Source organism: Siphateles boraxobius, unplaced genomic scaffold (assembly GCF_051911475.1).
Source record: "Siphateles boraxobius isolate OS27281-9 unplaced genomic scaffold, OSU_SipBor_1 22, whole genome shotgun sequence".
NCBI lineage: Eukaryota > Metazoa > Chordata > Actinopteri > Cypriniformes > Leuciscidae > Siphateles > Siphateles boraxobius.
In genome coordinates this window covers 23,423,315-23,438,460 of record NW_027508833.1, presented here as the reverse complement: position 1 = coordinate 23,438,460, position 15,146 = coordinate 23,423,315, and the positions used below count along the sequence as shown (strand labels likewise).

The following is a 15,146-nucleotide window of genomic DNA, read 5'->3' as shown; positions in this document are numbered from 1 at the left end:
TTTTCTTTCATGTTTTATTTAAGAATAACATGAGAATAACGTAACACTTGGTATTTTAATGTGACATGTTAACAAGAATATCTATGGCAAGAGCTCTTTTCAGTCACTGCATTCTTTTCCTCGTGATTATTTTATTTTTTCCTTTTGCATTCTGCTAAAAAAGGTCAGCATATACTGCACATTTGTGGTCTGTTCTCCCGATTTAATTTACGATGTATGCCATTAATAATTCACAGTAATGCACAAAGAATCTCTCTTTTTTTATTCTCCCCAAATCGTTATGTCTCTTTCCAGGTTTGTTTTCACAGGTAAATACAATTTATTATCTGTCAAAATGACTGAAATCACTTTGAAATAGTATCACGCAATGCTGAAGTAAATAGTAGTTTTAATTTTTTTATTAAGGCAACGTATGTAACATAATTCAGATTTACCACAGTGATACTTAACCGTCCGATTTTGCTGTGGAAAGATTCACGCTTTCGGGGTTATTCATGGTCTGTTGAAAGTACTTGATGCTTTTACACTTTTAAATTTCCTTTTAATGTTCAATGGTTGAAGGGTGAGTAGAATAATGTAATGTCATTGTAAACAGTTTTAAAATATATATATTATTGCATCCATAGTCTTTCACTGATTGTTTACAGCTTAACAGAAGTTACAGCCATAATTTGCGCAAAGCGTCATGGGGCGTAGGAAGAAATAATGTGGATATGAAACACTTAACTGGATTTTCAAAGCCATTATCTGATTGGTTAAATTCTACAGGGTATCTGGGAGACGTGTGTGTTGCGTTCTTTAATGGCCCACCTGGAAACGAAGTCGTCGTGACGCCAAATCCCCTTCGTGGAACAAGAAAGTCGTCGTGTTTACAACTGTGACAATGAGTGCTTACAAGTGTCAACTAAACATTGGATGTAAGCATGTGAAATTCACGTCTACATTGTTGCAGTAAACTTGCACAACAATCTTGAATAAATAATTTGTTAGATGCATGCCGGTCTGTTATCGTAAGAACATCGACTTAACATTTCAACGCCCCTAAACAGGACGCAGATAAAAACGAACTGTGATTGGTTGCATATAGATACAGAATGTTGGTCTGGGAACGCCCGGGCATGCGATGTGAATTTAGCCCGTGGGGGAAAACATTGCCTCGGCGCTCTTTGAAATACACGCGACAATCATGCCAAAGAGGTGCTGTGTCGTTTTCTGTACCGCCAATAAACAAACAAATTATGAATTGAAGTTCTACATCCTTCCTAATAAACACACAGAACCGGAAAGGAGGACAAAATGGCTACAAGCAATAAATAGTAGTGTAATACTTCTGTGATGTTCTGTAATACCTCTAGTACTTCTATAGTATGTCCCAAAATACTATAGTATTCCAAGGGAATGTGGAGATGACGTCACGCCGTGTTACGTTATGGCTCCGCCGCCATATTTACAGGATCGTGCCCAATACCGCTGTAATTTAAATGCATGTGTTGGAGGCTGTGTTTGGATTTTCGGTCAAGATTTTAATAAACGTCGATATGGTTGTTCAGTTCAACTGCCATAGCAGGTCACAGGATCGTTCAGGGAGGAAACTGAACAACGGAATACGTTTTTTCACCTTTCTTTCTTGGAAAAAACAACAAGAGAAGCAGGTCGAGGAGCTGACTAGAAGACACCGGATCGCGTGGGGTGCCGCAATCATGAGGAAAAACTTTACTTACTGTCCTCCACTGCATACTACGTTTGTTAAAAGTTGAACAAAGCAAGAGGTTGTGTATTGTATATTCCTCGATGACTAACAGTTAGGAGGATAGTTGAATAATGATGTTGAATTTGTGGTTCATGTTAGCAGATGATAAAGCCACGACACATTGCATGAATCAAATTATATTTATTTTGTTTTCAATTAACATTTTGCTTTGATATTCTGTACATCTTTTTACATGCCTTTTTTAAAATGTTTGTGAATCATGTTTTTATATAACTGCTTAATAAATACATTAAGTGACTTCTCTGTTTCTGTACTGATTGCATCCACAAAGACCCTTTAAGTACACATAAATGGAATGGGCAAAGATACATCAAACTATTTTAAAATAAACTACCAAATACCCTCATTTTTACACGTGTCAACATTAAATGATGACAATAAGGCACAGTTGTATTTAACAAGCTACCACATCTTGTGGCATTATAAAGTAATGTACAATGTTTTTCTTGCACAACCAATGAAAACTTATCATATGCTGAAAATGGCAAGCTAACATTAATTATGAGAGCTGATTTTCAGGTAAAATAGCTTGAACTTTATGTACAATAGTAATCAACTTAGCATAGGCTTCGAACACCAAAACTAAATCAGATGTATCAACGTTGTTTATCGCGGATAGTTTGTCCAAATAACGTTTTTTGGCAGTGGCATTTAGTTTATCCCGGTAGGGTTCCTTCTCTTTTTCTTTAAACATCTCCATTTCTTCCGTTCTTCTTCAATTTTACCTCATTTTAGCCAAACACCCACTATTATACCGAAGGTAAACAGAGATTGTGCCTGTAAAGATGGCGCCCACGTCCCATAATGCAACACGGCGTGACGTACCTCCACATTTCCTATAGGATTACTATAATATTTTGTCCTAAAATACTACAAGATTCCTATAGTTGTTTTTCATAAGGGATGTCTCATTCACATTGGCGTTATCAGCTGACGGCTTGCTTGATAGGCCAATCGCTATGGTCTACACTCAATACAGACTGCAGTCTGTTAGTTAGGGTTAACTGTCAGCACAGTCCCTCTGCAACCTCGTACTACTGATCACTGTTTTACAAAAGGATTAATAGTTTGGAGTGAAGCATACGTACAATTGGTAAGTGACAAGGTTTTATGGAGTTATAGTATGCAACATATACGAAAGTTGATTGAGTTATAGGCTAATGTTACCACTACAGCTACCGCAATGTCTTACCTGGAGATTCAACCAGATAGCAAACTATGTCTGGAAACGACACCTCCGGCCATTTGGTTGTGTCATTGATCCAGTTTTGAATTAAATAAGGGCAATCATAATGTATTGCAGTTGATTTTGCAATGTACCGTTCCTGATCGGCAGGCTTAAATGACATGAAATACGACATTTTGTCATTTATATACACACGACGTTCGCTGTGTTTTCCCCCACGCCGACCAGTTGACTATGACTAGTTGCCGACTGTATCTATTGCATTCATACAATTGCATTACAGTCAAACGTTCTCTTGGGCGGTCCTTGACCAAAGAAAGCTGCGATGGAGTCCAGCAGACCTTCAGTCTGGCTACCCGAGACTAGTCAAAACCTGAGCTGCACATTCACACAAGCACCCACCTCCAGCTGAATACGTCACCGAGGTCAACTGTGGTCACAGAGATAAGCTATCATTCATCATTGTGGCAGGTGGTGCTCTTGAATTAAGCTCATGGTATAGCTATAACCAGAGGAAGAGGTTCCATATCAGAGCTAAACAAAGCCGTCTCAGTGATGGCCGGGTCAGATTCTTAAGCTCTCTTGCTCATTTGACCTGCTTTTCTTTCAAACATGATGACTTCACATACATTCAAGTTTCATATAAAACAATATCTATTTTGTAAAGCAGCCTTGGCAAAGGGGTCATTTTAAGTGTGTATTTGCCTACATTTCAGTGCTTGAAAAAGGGCATGAAATGTCTTCACAGATACAGTGAAAAAATTTGTAATCGAGATTACAATATATATATAATGAATAATGACTGGAATGCACTAAAAATCTCTTGTTTTTCTCCCCAAATCCAAATGTGCAGTGTATGTTGTGTTTTTTCATACTGTTACAGCAGAATACAAAGGGGAAAAAAAAGAAAAAAATCAGCAGGAAAATAATGCAGCGACTAAAAAGAGCTATTGCCATAGATTTTCTTGTTATACTATGTTACATTAAAAACCAAGCTTTACGTTATTCTCCTGGTCTGAAAATAGAACATGAAAGGAATTATACAGCTTTTTCAGTCAAACTGACGGATAAGGATTATTTGTAGTGCAACCTTATGATTTGAAATTATTTGTTTCAGTGTTTTTCAGTGGAACCTCCCCAAATTGGAAGTGCCTCTCATAGGCCCCGTCCACACTACTGCGTTTTCGTTTAAAAACGGAGACCTTTTGCTACGTTTGCACCTCCCGTCCACACTAAAACGGGAAAAACGAAGACCCAAAACGGAGAAGTTTAGAAACGCTACAGCTCCGTTTTTCGTTTTGAATCTCCGGAGGGCGTTTTAGTGTAGACGGGACAAAACTGAGGAGTTTAGAAACGATGACGTAGAAGGTCACGCTCGGCTCTATGATTGGGTGTCATCACCCATGACGTATCCTTCCCTGATTCGTCAGCCACCCATCACATGTCCCGTCTCCGGAAGAAAACAAACAAAAACATCCTGGACTACGTAGCTGATGTTAGTGAGTGCAACATGGATAACGAATTACAAGCGTTACTGACTTTGATGTCTTTGTTAGCAGCTGTTGTGAAAGCAAATTCTGCATTTTACAATGCTATAACTGCCTACATGCGCCGGAGGCAAACTATTATTCGAGCGATCTATGACAATTCCCGTGTGCAGCGGCGGTCCATGAAAAGAAATCTCTGGTCTTCGACATTTTCTAATCTTTGCAGAGGTAGCTAACGTTACTTGCTTCCTCATCAAATCTGAGGAATAGTCCATCCGTTTCCTGTTTACACCGGCACGCGCATGCACAGTGTTGGAGAATGGTCACGTGATCCGGGTTTTCAGTCGTTTTAATGTGGACGGAGATCAATTCTAATACGCAGCTAAAACGCTGGTGTGGACGGAGATCGTTTTCGTTTTTATTCTCCGTTTTTAAACGAAAACGCAGTAGTGTGGATGGGGCCATAATCTAAATCGCAGTTAGGCTTGTTAGAAAAAAGGTGGATACATACCTATGGACAATGAAACACTGTGGATGTAGTATTCGGTATGTATTCATACTACACCCATATTTACAACAACAACAAAAAACTGTCGAGAATAGTAGTTTGGGCGGTGCTAGTAGTTATTGTTAGTTCACTGGAAATGTTATAGGGTGAGACTTGATTTTATCCATGAGGATTCTCTGGATAACAATGATAGCAGTACTTAATTAAACACAAATATTTAAGTTTGTCAAAGGTGGAGAAAGTACTATTTGATTCAAAAAACAGTAAAAACTGATATTGTATAACAGTAATAATATTTAAACACTGTTTTCTATTTTAATATACTGTATATATATATACGGTATATATATATATATATATATATATATATATATACACGGTATATATATATATATTAATGTAATGTTTAATGTAATTTATTCTTGTAATGGCAAAGCTGAATTTGTAACACTTTGGATTCGGGTCCAATTCTCTCTATTAACTAACTATTAACTATGACTTTTGCCTCAATAAACTCCTAATTACTGCTTATTAATATTTAGTAAGGTAGTTGTTAAGTTTAGGTATTGGGTAGGATTAAGGGATGTAGAATATGGTCATGCAGAATAAGGCATTAATATGTGCATTATAATTACGAATAAACTGCCAATATCTTGGTATACTTAGGATGTAACTAGTTATTAGTGAGAATTTGACCCTAAACAAGTGATAGCCTGAATTTTTAGCAGCCATTACTCCAGTCTTCATTTAAAATAGAAATCTAAGTATTTACTGTCACTTTTGATCAATGCATCCTTGTTAAAAGTATATATTTGTTGTTGTTTTTTTAATTACTGGCCCCAATATGTAGAAAGAGAGTAAATGTATACATAGACAAAGAGAGTAAATAAATAAAAGAGACAAAATGAAGTCTATGGGAGGTTATCAAGTATAAGTGTATATATATATTTGTGTGTGAGTGTGTGTAAAATCATTGCTGCGTGTGCATTGATGGCTGATCTTAGCATGACTCTGTTCATCTGTAAAGGATACAGCCCTTAATGAGGTGAGTAAAACAGCTGCTCTCTACAACACTAAATTTAGGCAGTCAAAATCACACACGCATAAACAAGCGCACACACAAACACTCACATGCTTGCAATGCAGGCACAGCATAATTAAAATATTATTCATTGTATTTGATTTGCAGTTAAGGTTAAATGGTTGCAAATTATTTATTCCTCAATTAAACAGCACATGTGCGAAGGTGAACACCATTAAATTGTAAATACTTGTGTCAACAGTATTTTTTTTTTTTTTTTTTATAGTGTGGCATTATTAAATGGAAATTGTGCCTGTGGCGGAAACTAAAATTTGATCCAGGTGAAAATACAAATGAACCCAGCTGTCATTTGCCAAACACAGGCATTTCATTAATGCAAGAATTATGGAAAACAGCTGCTATGTAGTGAACACACATAATCCATGATACTGATAATTTGCTCAACTCAAGGCCCTCATTCATAGATTCACATGGGAAATGAAACCAGCAGAACATGTTAATCTTATCTGTGTGTTTTAGGATATATTTCTTCAGACTAAGGGACTCATTCTGCATTTACAGATCTCTTTTTCAATAAAACTTAAATAAATGGGCAACTGATAAAATTGTTAACTGATTCTCCAGATTTTCTTCATAAAAGGTGAAGGCAGAAAGAGTGTGACTCACAACAGGGGATGAACTGAGTTTATTTCGCCAATGCGAAACGACATGCTAAAATATTCTGACAGTGCCACAACACCACTTCTGAATCTACATCTTCATCAATGGAACCATCCAGGGACTGAAACCATTAAAATTAATCAGAATCATTAAAATCCTTACTTATCACCCAATCAATTAGAGTGAATCTCTACCTTTAAATGAGGATAGTCTCCAATATTATGATTTGCGTATAAGAGAAGAAAAAGTTGAAGAAAGTTGATATACAGTATTGTTTAAAAGTAGAAATTCAACTTTGCCATCACAGGAATAAATCACATTTGAAAATCTATTAGAATCGTATTAGAATATTAGTAATAATATTTCACAGTATTACAGTTTTACTCTATTTTTGATCCAATAAATGCAGCCTCTGTGAGTGTAGGAGACTTCTTTCAAAAACTTTTAAAGACTTCTTCTGTGTCCTGAATCTAGTAGAGACCTAAATCTGCAGAGAGCAAGAATCCATCTCAAACCTGGGCAGGAGACAGACAGAGGTAATAAAAATATATAACCTGTTCTTCTCAGTCTCTCTCTAACTCGCTCATACACATCAGCAGGAGCTAGAGTTTGATCAGTAGCAGGCGCACACTTCCTTAAAGGCAGCCTAATCTGAGCGAGTCAGGTGTTTGTACCTTCTGTCAAAGCTTTGGTGGAAAAGTGGAGCCACATAATCTGACAATGCTCCTCTGACACAGTTGCCTAGCAACGGGGAAGCTTGGGGTCTCAAGCTGATGGTTGAGGGCCGGCGCAAGGCAGGATTTATCATCTCTGACGACTTTTATTTGATCTAGACAGATTAACGAGCCCTGCGAGGAGCGGAGGACACACAGGCGTATAAAACCCCCCTCCATAAACACATATTCCAGCATAAACAGCAGGCATGGATAACAGATGTAGAATATGTTGCTGGCAAGAGAAGACAGGGAAACTAGTGTTACCTTTTCTAAGATCTCACTTCTCTCTTCCTTGCTCCGCAAGCTAAAAGTGAGCTTGAGACCTTATATGTTGGCAGTCGCCTTTGCTACCAAGTGTGGCTGATTTTGAGGAGATGAGAGCTCCGGTCTTGGCGTGGTGTGATGAGCTGTTGGGAGACTAATTGTGGAGTGTAATCTGCTCTGATTAGCGGGAGAGGAGCAGGCAGGTGTGAGCACACACACACACACACACACACATCGGCTCGGCCCGACACAGCTGCAGCCTGACCGTGTGCCAGATAAACAAAAAGGCATGAGGCCGAGGCCACGATAACACGCATGCAAACACACAGTCTCCATCACTATCCTCTGCCAATTAACCACCAACACACCTATCACACTTAACTGCCTGCCATATGTTTACATCCAGATGAGTTTTCATCTCAGCAACCTTCCCAGGAGCGCAATTCACATGCAATTCTAAAGTGCCAGTGACAAACTATTTAGGGGTATGCACAGGACGCAGACAGAGCATACATCTAGTTTAGATTTCTGTAGCGTTGTCCTGGGCTAGGAAAGGCACAGGAAAACACATGCTGTGCTTGAGTCAGCAGGATCCGGGGCTGGCGCATTAAGTTATCACGCCTTGCTATCCCTGCCCACAGCTGACACAGGCAATTACAGCTGAGGTTAATATCACACAGCCATGGACAAAAAAAAAACTGCATATCTCCCTAGCCCATCGCTCTGAATAAGGAACACCGGGTCCTCGCTGAATTAGTGCTGGGGCAGCACATGCGACACCTGGGAGAACATTCTGCGGTCGGTCCTTGCCGTAACCTTGAGGCACAACCGCTTGGTTCTATAGCAGCATCGTAAATTAATGTGGGCTTGGAGCAAAAATTCCACCAAAATGGACAAATTTTGCACCCCAAATTCAAGATGAGGGGGCAATGAATGCCCCCGCCCATGTAAACAAAATTGCGGTTGTCAAAATGAATGAATGAAAAGTATTGATTGCATTTAGAAGTTACATCAGATTTCCATTTATGCTTTTTTTGAAGCGTTGAGCATTGTAACCAACAACATGCATTTTTCTGCTTATGAATGCAATAACAAATCAAAGGCATTTATATTAGTAACCGAGTTTTCCACATTTTTTGCAAAACTCAAGCTAAACTGAAGTCATCGACCGCTTCAGTGATGGGGAACATTCTTCGCTTACTTCCTTTATCCAATTTATTCCAAGTTTGAATAAACATTTTGTTTTTCATGCTACTGAAACAAGCAATGTAAAGTCTTGATTTTCTAATCTGTAAAAAGCAATAAACTAATTAATAAACGTTTCTTAACGTGTTCTGCTTGTGTAGCCAAAAGATGACATGCAGTTTCCACACACAAATACTGTTTTTGTTATATTATACTTACTGACAATATTATAATATCAAGACCAATAATCAAAATTGACAATAATAATTGTTGTCATAATATTGCAGCCCTACCCTTTATGTAGGCTATTTACAGTATGCAATTGTTGTGTAAATACAGTCTGTAAAATTAAACATAAATGAAGCTTGTTTCACCACTGAAATGTAAAGTCTTTTGTTGATGTTGATCAAATTTGATTGGTAACAGATAGCATTCTGACTGATTGAAATAATTTGTTAAAATTAAGTATTATACATAAAAGTTAACAAAGAAACATTTAATAAGGTAATTATAAAACCAGCCCTTACAAAGGTAAAAATTGCCCCTTAATGGAAAAGTTAATTTCTGAACCTGTTCTATACACAATCACTAAACCAAGAGTTTTATCCTGTTAGAGCAAGGTGAAGTGTATAAACCAAAAGGAGACACGGTGGCGATGTTTAATGCTCTCCGGTTCACTTAATCTATGTATCAATTTATACATGTCATTCCATTACCACACTATAAACTGTCCCCAGTGAAACTCTGCCCTGATAATCAGCTCCCTCACAAACAGAATTAGATTTCCAATTGAATTGGTTTCAGCCTGGAAAAATATGACAAACCTCCAGGACAATGCAGCCCGATGGCCGTGGAAGGGCGGTTTTCTACTGATAATCGAGTTAAAACAAAACATAGCACGAGGGAGTGCTTTCACATAGTGCTCTGGCGCGGAGAGCGTTTGCAGAATCTACATTCCAAACAGACCATGACTGGCTACAGGTCCATCTCTTTATTTTCCCTTTGGCGTGTGTTGTCGAGGCATCTGAAGACCTGTGGCTCTTTCACTTATCTTCTGCAAACACTGGTGGAGGCTGACTGTCACAAGCCCAAAGTTTGTTCTTGTTGATAATGTCATGGCAACAGAGAGAACGGGAAACTGCACTCCAGCAGGGATGGTGGCAAACACGCTAAAAGCACACTAAAAAGCATGAACAACTTCAGAGATTTTTGCGTTGCTACCAAAAACATGAGAATGAGAAGTGATCTGGAAGACAATGACCATTTTACAATAAATTGTGACTTCGGATTGAGTGAAAAAAATGCGGCGTGATCAAATTATTTTATAATAACATAATGTGCTAGACTAACAGGTCTAATCGTTTTACAAAGAACTACTGCAAGATTGTTAAAAAACGTTTTCCTTTGGTCATGTAACATCTCATTGAAGAAGACTGTTATTATAGTACTAATTTTTAATGCTCCTCGAAGCATTTAATTCCGGCATTAGCACAGATAAAATTCAAGCTGACAAATCATCTGTATGCAAGATGCAGCACATTTCTTCAAGATCTGTAGAAGAGATTGTGAGAGAAAAGCTGTCTAGGGTCATTAGTAGGGTTTCAAAGTCACTCTGCCCTCTGACAGAGAGCGTTTGACAGGTGCTGCCGAGGCAAAGCTTGCCGCAGGAGAGAGAAATGATACCGTCCTGATTAGATCGTCCACCTTAGGGAAGGTGCTGATGCACAGAAATTCTAAAAGAAAGGAAGAGGAGGGCAAGGAGGTGGGGGTTTGAAGAAAGAAAAACTGGAAGTGCAAAATAGAAGACCTATCAAATGTGCAATGTTTATTTTCTCACGTCACATTCTCTTGTGTCACATGTCCCTCCTTTGGTGTGGTCTGGTGCGTTATCCCCAGCGGAGACGTTTCATTGCGATGTGTCAGTCAGACCCCAATCCTCACGCCGTTCGCAAACTGTCAGACTCCAAGCCTGTGTTACCACCACGTCAAAATTTTGAATGGCTCCCAGAGCACTCTAAGCCCTCTCTCAAAATCAAAATTCCTTTTAAAATCAGTTACTAGATGTGAACTTAGTCCACTTCCATGCTCGACAAAACTGTCAGACTCCGCGCCAGCCTGTTACTATGACATAAAAAAAAAAAAGATGTTTGAGAAAATAAACTACTCTTGCAGAATCTACCAAACTGAAATTCGCACTTGTTAACCGGGAATGGCTCCCAGAGCACTCCAAGCTCTCTCCCAATCAAGAACCGATCCTCATCTGGCATTTCATTAAATTCAAACAAGCATCACAATGCATTGGCTCGCACGAAAGCGGAATAATTCGAGGGGTTAGGCTCATCAGTGCTGGCCTCTTCTCTAAAGTCATTAATGAGGGCTCAGGCCAGGCTCAGGGCTTTCCACGAGTCACTAACACTTCTACAACGCCTCTTCATCTGATGAGCTCGTTCATAAAGCCTGAGGAGCTGGGATGCCTCTTTAGAAACGGTCCCCTTTTACAGGCTAAATGAACAGTTATTGAGTGAAAACAGGTCAAGTGGACTGGGGGCACACTGCTAAGTAAAGCTAAAGAGAAAAGTGTTATAGCGGGAAAAAAAGAAAGAAGCAGAGTGTGTAAGCGTGAAAGTAGAGGAGGGCTGTTGCTCGGCATCTATGGGAAGTGGTGGAGGCTATGAACGAGGTGATTTGCACATTAAAAGCAGCAAATGTAGTTCAGTTTTAAGGGAGCCACCAGCAAAGATTTTGCACTCTCTAAATAAATAAAGTTGACATAAAAAACCCCTCAACATTCAGCATGATAAAACACTTTCTCTTGAGTAGTAAATCAATGCAGAGTCAGTGCCTGGATGTCAACAATGTTTTGAATATGTTTTGACACTGAGAGGTGACAGTCATTCACTGAAGACACATTCTGCCTTGGGCTTGTGATTAGGCACAGGATGTGTGTCTGTGTGTTTGTGTGTGTGTCTGTGCGTCTGTGACGAATAGAGAGCATGATACAAACCATAGTGTGCCGAAAATGAAGCTGAGAGCCACCCGCTGCACAAGAGCCCTGTAAAATACAGTTGTTTATATGCTCGACAGCAGGGCTGTGCCCTCCCTGACAGAACAAAAATGAAAGCAATATCAATGAAATATGACACTGATGATAGACCGGGAGTGGAGATGGAAATTACTTGATTCTCCCGAGTTTTCTGAATGAGATCTGGCCTGTAAGGATGTGTTCAAGCTGAACTCTGAGATGGCATGCACTTGTCAGGTTTCTCAAACAATCAGGGCATCAGCTCCAGTGGGAGTTGTCAGAAATGAGCAGAAAACTCAGCAGGTTTGTAAGAAGCCCACCACGGAAGTGTGGATCTGTTAATAAACCGCCTCTAAAGGCTATAGCTGGATCCGAAAACCACTTACTCAAACTACATAAAACACTGCAGACTGTTCCAATCAGCTGAATTTGACATTTTATCTGAAAGCTGACTCCTACATGACCTGTATGCATATCTGTGTTTGAGAATGTGTATGTCTCTGTGTCTTTGGGCAAACGTCCCTGGCTATAAGTGGGAATAGACCATGTCCACTGGCTATGCAGCCAGAGTTCTCAATGCCCTTGATGACTCCAGAACAGAGGACAATAGGATCAGTCTGAACAATGCAAGCCCTCTTAACAACACTAATGCAACACTAGGCCCAGAACCACAGCCCTTCTCCACTATCATCACACAACACACACACAAAGCCACCAGTGCTTCAATGCGAGGAAAAATGTCTGCTTTCTATTTAAACCCCTAATAAATCAAATGTAGAATCTAAGAAGCAAACATCTCAACACATCCGTTGATTGAATTCAAAGCAAAGTCAAAACAACTACATTCTCCCCACAGTAGACTAAGAATGTTGAACGTTAATTGATTTAGCTTGAAGCATATCAAATGATATATATTTTAAAATTACAAAATGTTGTGAATATCAAATATTGTCCACAATTAAGATTAATAAAATGAAGCGGTCACTACATCAGCATTTGTGTTTCTGCACTAAACATTGTGGATTTGCTTTGAAACAATAGCTTTTCTGTCCAAATCTTTTTTTCTATTTTTTTTATCGGGGCAAAAGAAAACCACCTTTTCTTATTATTCTAGAGTACATGCAAAAATATTGAGATATTAAAGGTGTAACCGTACACGGTTCGGTACGTAACTCGGTTTAGGGATCACGGTCCGATATCAGTTCGGTTTCAATCACATGTCCTGCACTCCCCCCAGATTCCTGATTACTTAAAATAAAAAATTAAGGAATTGTTGATTTTTTACTGTAATTGATAGATTGAGCAGTGCTGCGTGGTAAAATACAACTGCTGTTTTCAAACGTATTGGTTTGATTAATGTGTAGTGCAACGCACTGTCATTGTCTTTGCGCGTAAGAGTTAAAGCTACAATATGTAAGAATTTTGCATTACAATATCCCATAATCTCAAGGCCAGTGTTATATATTTTGTTAAGTTGATTATTTACAATATCCCAAATGTTTCCAACTATTTTTAAATCATGAGAAAATTGCGATTTTAACCAAGGAAACGGGGCGTTACAGCAGGGGGGAGCTGGGAGTCGCCAGTCAATTGCGTCATATCCGAGTTACCCTCGGTTTCCGCTCGTACTGCATGGAGTCCTTGACAAATGCGGAAGTTGTAGTTGTAGCGTCTATCAAGCTACAAACGTTAGCTTGTTTCGTGCAGTCGTTTCGGAACGCAGTTATTCTTTACCGATTGCAGCTAGTTCTGTCGACAAGACATGCTTAATTTTATATTTTCCAAATGTAGCATTCGTTAATAGTTAATTTTTATGTAAGGGAAGTATTATTGCTTTAGATTTGTGTTTAGTTTATTGACATTGTTTCTCACGTCTGATGTTTATGGCCATGTAAATAAATATAGCATGTGTTATACATAAAGATGATTCAGTATTTTGGCAAATGATGTGGGTATGTTCGAATGTACTTTTACAACAATTGTTTAGAACACGTAAAACTGCACAGCATTATCACAATAATGAATTCGACATACAGTAACATCTATGATAACCAATTTAGTATTAAACCTTACTTTTCTTGCGGTTAATTCATTTTAATGAAATAAAAGTGTGATGAGGTTCAAGAGTCATGAAGGAAGAAGACAGGGGTCTGCGTGACTGGGACTCGTACTTTATTAAAATAAACAAAACAAACAAAAGTCGCACACAACGCGCATTCACCGTGGCAACCGCGATGGCACAAAACAGTTAAAAAATGAGAGCTCGGATCCACCGGTTTTCTTTCTCTGCGTCAAATTTTCTCTCCAGTCTCTCTCGTTCCAGCGCGCGGCTTATAAGCGGTCTCTTCACGCCGATCACTGCAATAAGACACAGGTGTTCGTCATTTGCACTTGACCTACTTCCCGCTCGTCTCTTCTCTCTCCCATTACAGACCACGTTGAACCACGCCACCCTCGCCACAAAAAGCATTTCATTATAAAAAATATAAATAAAAACTCATCCATGAATATGATTTTCCGATTCCCGTCTGACTGATTTACATCCACGGTGGAGTTTAAAACGACAGTTCCCATCATTCCACGCTCCTTCACATCGTCATCAAGCTACGCCATTGTTGTTGTTTGGAATGTAGCGCCCTCTAGCGGCAAACAACTCTTGCATATTGTACCTTTAATTAACATGCGGTGACAATGGCGGATGCTCAAAGTTTAACATTACGCTTTTTCAAGAAATCACGGAAAGATCACGGAAAGATCACGTAAAGCGAGAAAGAGAAAAAGAGCCCACTTCACCTTTCCACAAGGACACAAGGAGTGAAGCAGCACCTGAAGGATCCCAAAATCCAGGACATGCATATTTCATCACTGGACTGTAGTGTGACTTCCATGACACAAATCGGCACAATGCCAAATGATTATGTCTCATTATAACAGCGGAAACAACTTGACATACTTTTTATCTAATTATGGCCATACAGATAAGAATAAAACTATAATCTGTTTTTATGAGTACACTGACAAAAAAAAATCATTGTGCTTTGTAAAATAAAGAAAACAGACAGGATGCCGCTTTCTGCAGTCCCAGTTTCCTTTCCGTGAAGCTTGTGGAGCACGTCACAAAAAATGTATCGAAACTTAGATTATAGGGGAATTATCATTTTACATCACACGTCACGCAGGTTCAACTGCGCATGTCGGGAGCTAAAGACCTATACTTAGCCTATAGGCTACTAGCAAGCTTGTGCGTGCCATCTGAACTCTTGTTTTGAGTTGGTGCATAGATCGTCTCTTCTTCTTCTGCTCTT

General features: G+C 39.1%; 1 protein-coding gene across 3 annotated transcripts in view; it reads right to left on the bottom strand.

Annotated features, from left to right (window-relative positions):
* Positions 1 to 15,146, bottom strand: part of foxn3 (forkhead box N3) — a 120,024-nt gene that overhangs the window by 84,724 nt on the left and 20,154 nt on the right. Inside the window, exon 1 of one of the 3 annotated variants that reach the window (XM_077239210.1) lies at positions 7,635 to 7,764. The exons of the other annotated variants lie outside the window; for them this stretch is intronic. The gene's annotated coding sequence lies outside the window, so the exon portion shown is untranslated. Of the gene's footprint in view, positions 1 to 7,634; positions 7,765 to 15,146 lie in introns of those variants that run through there. 3 annotated transcript variants of the gene reach the window in all.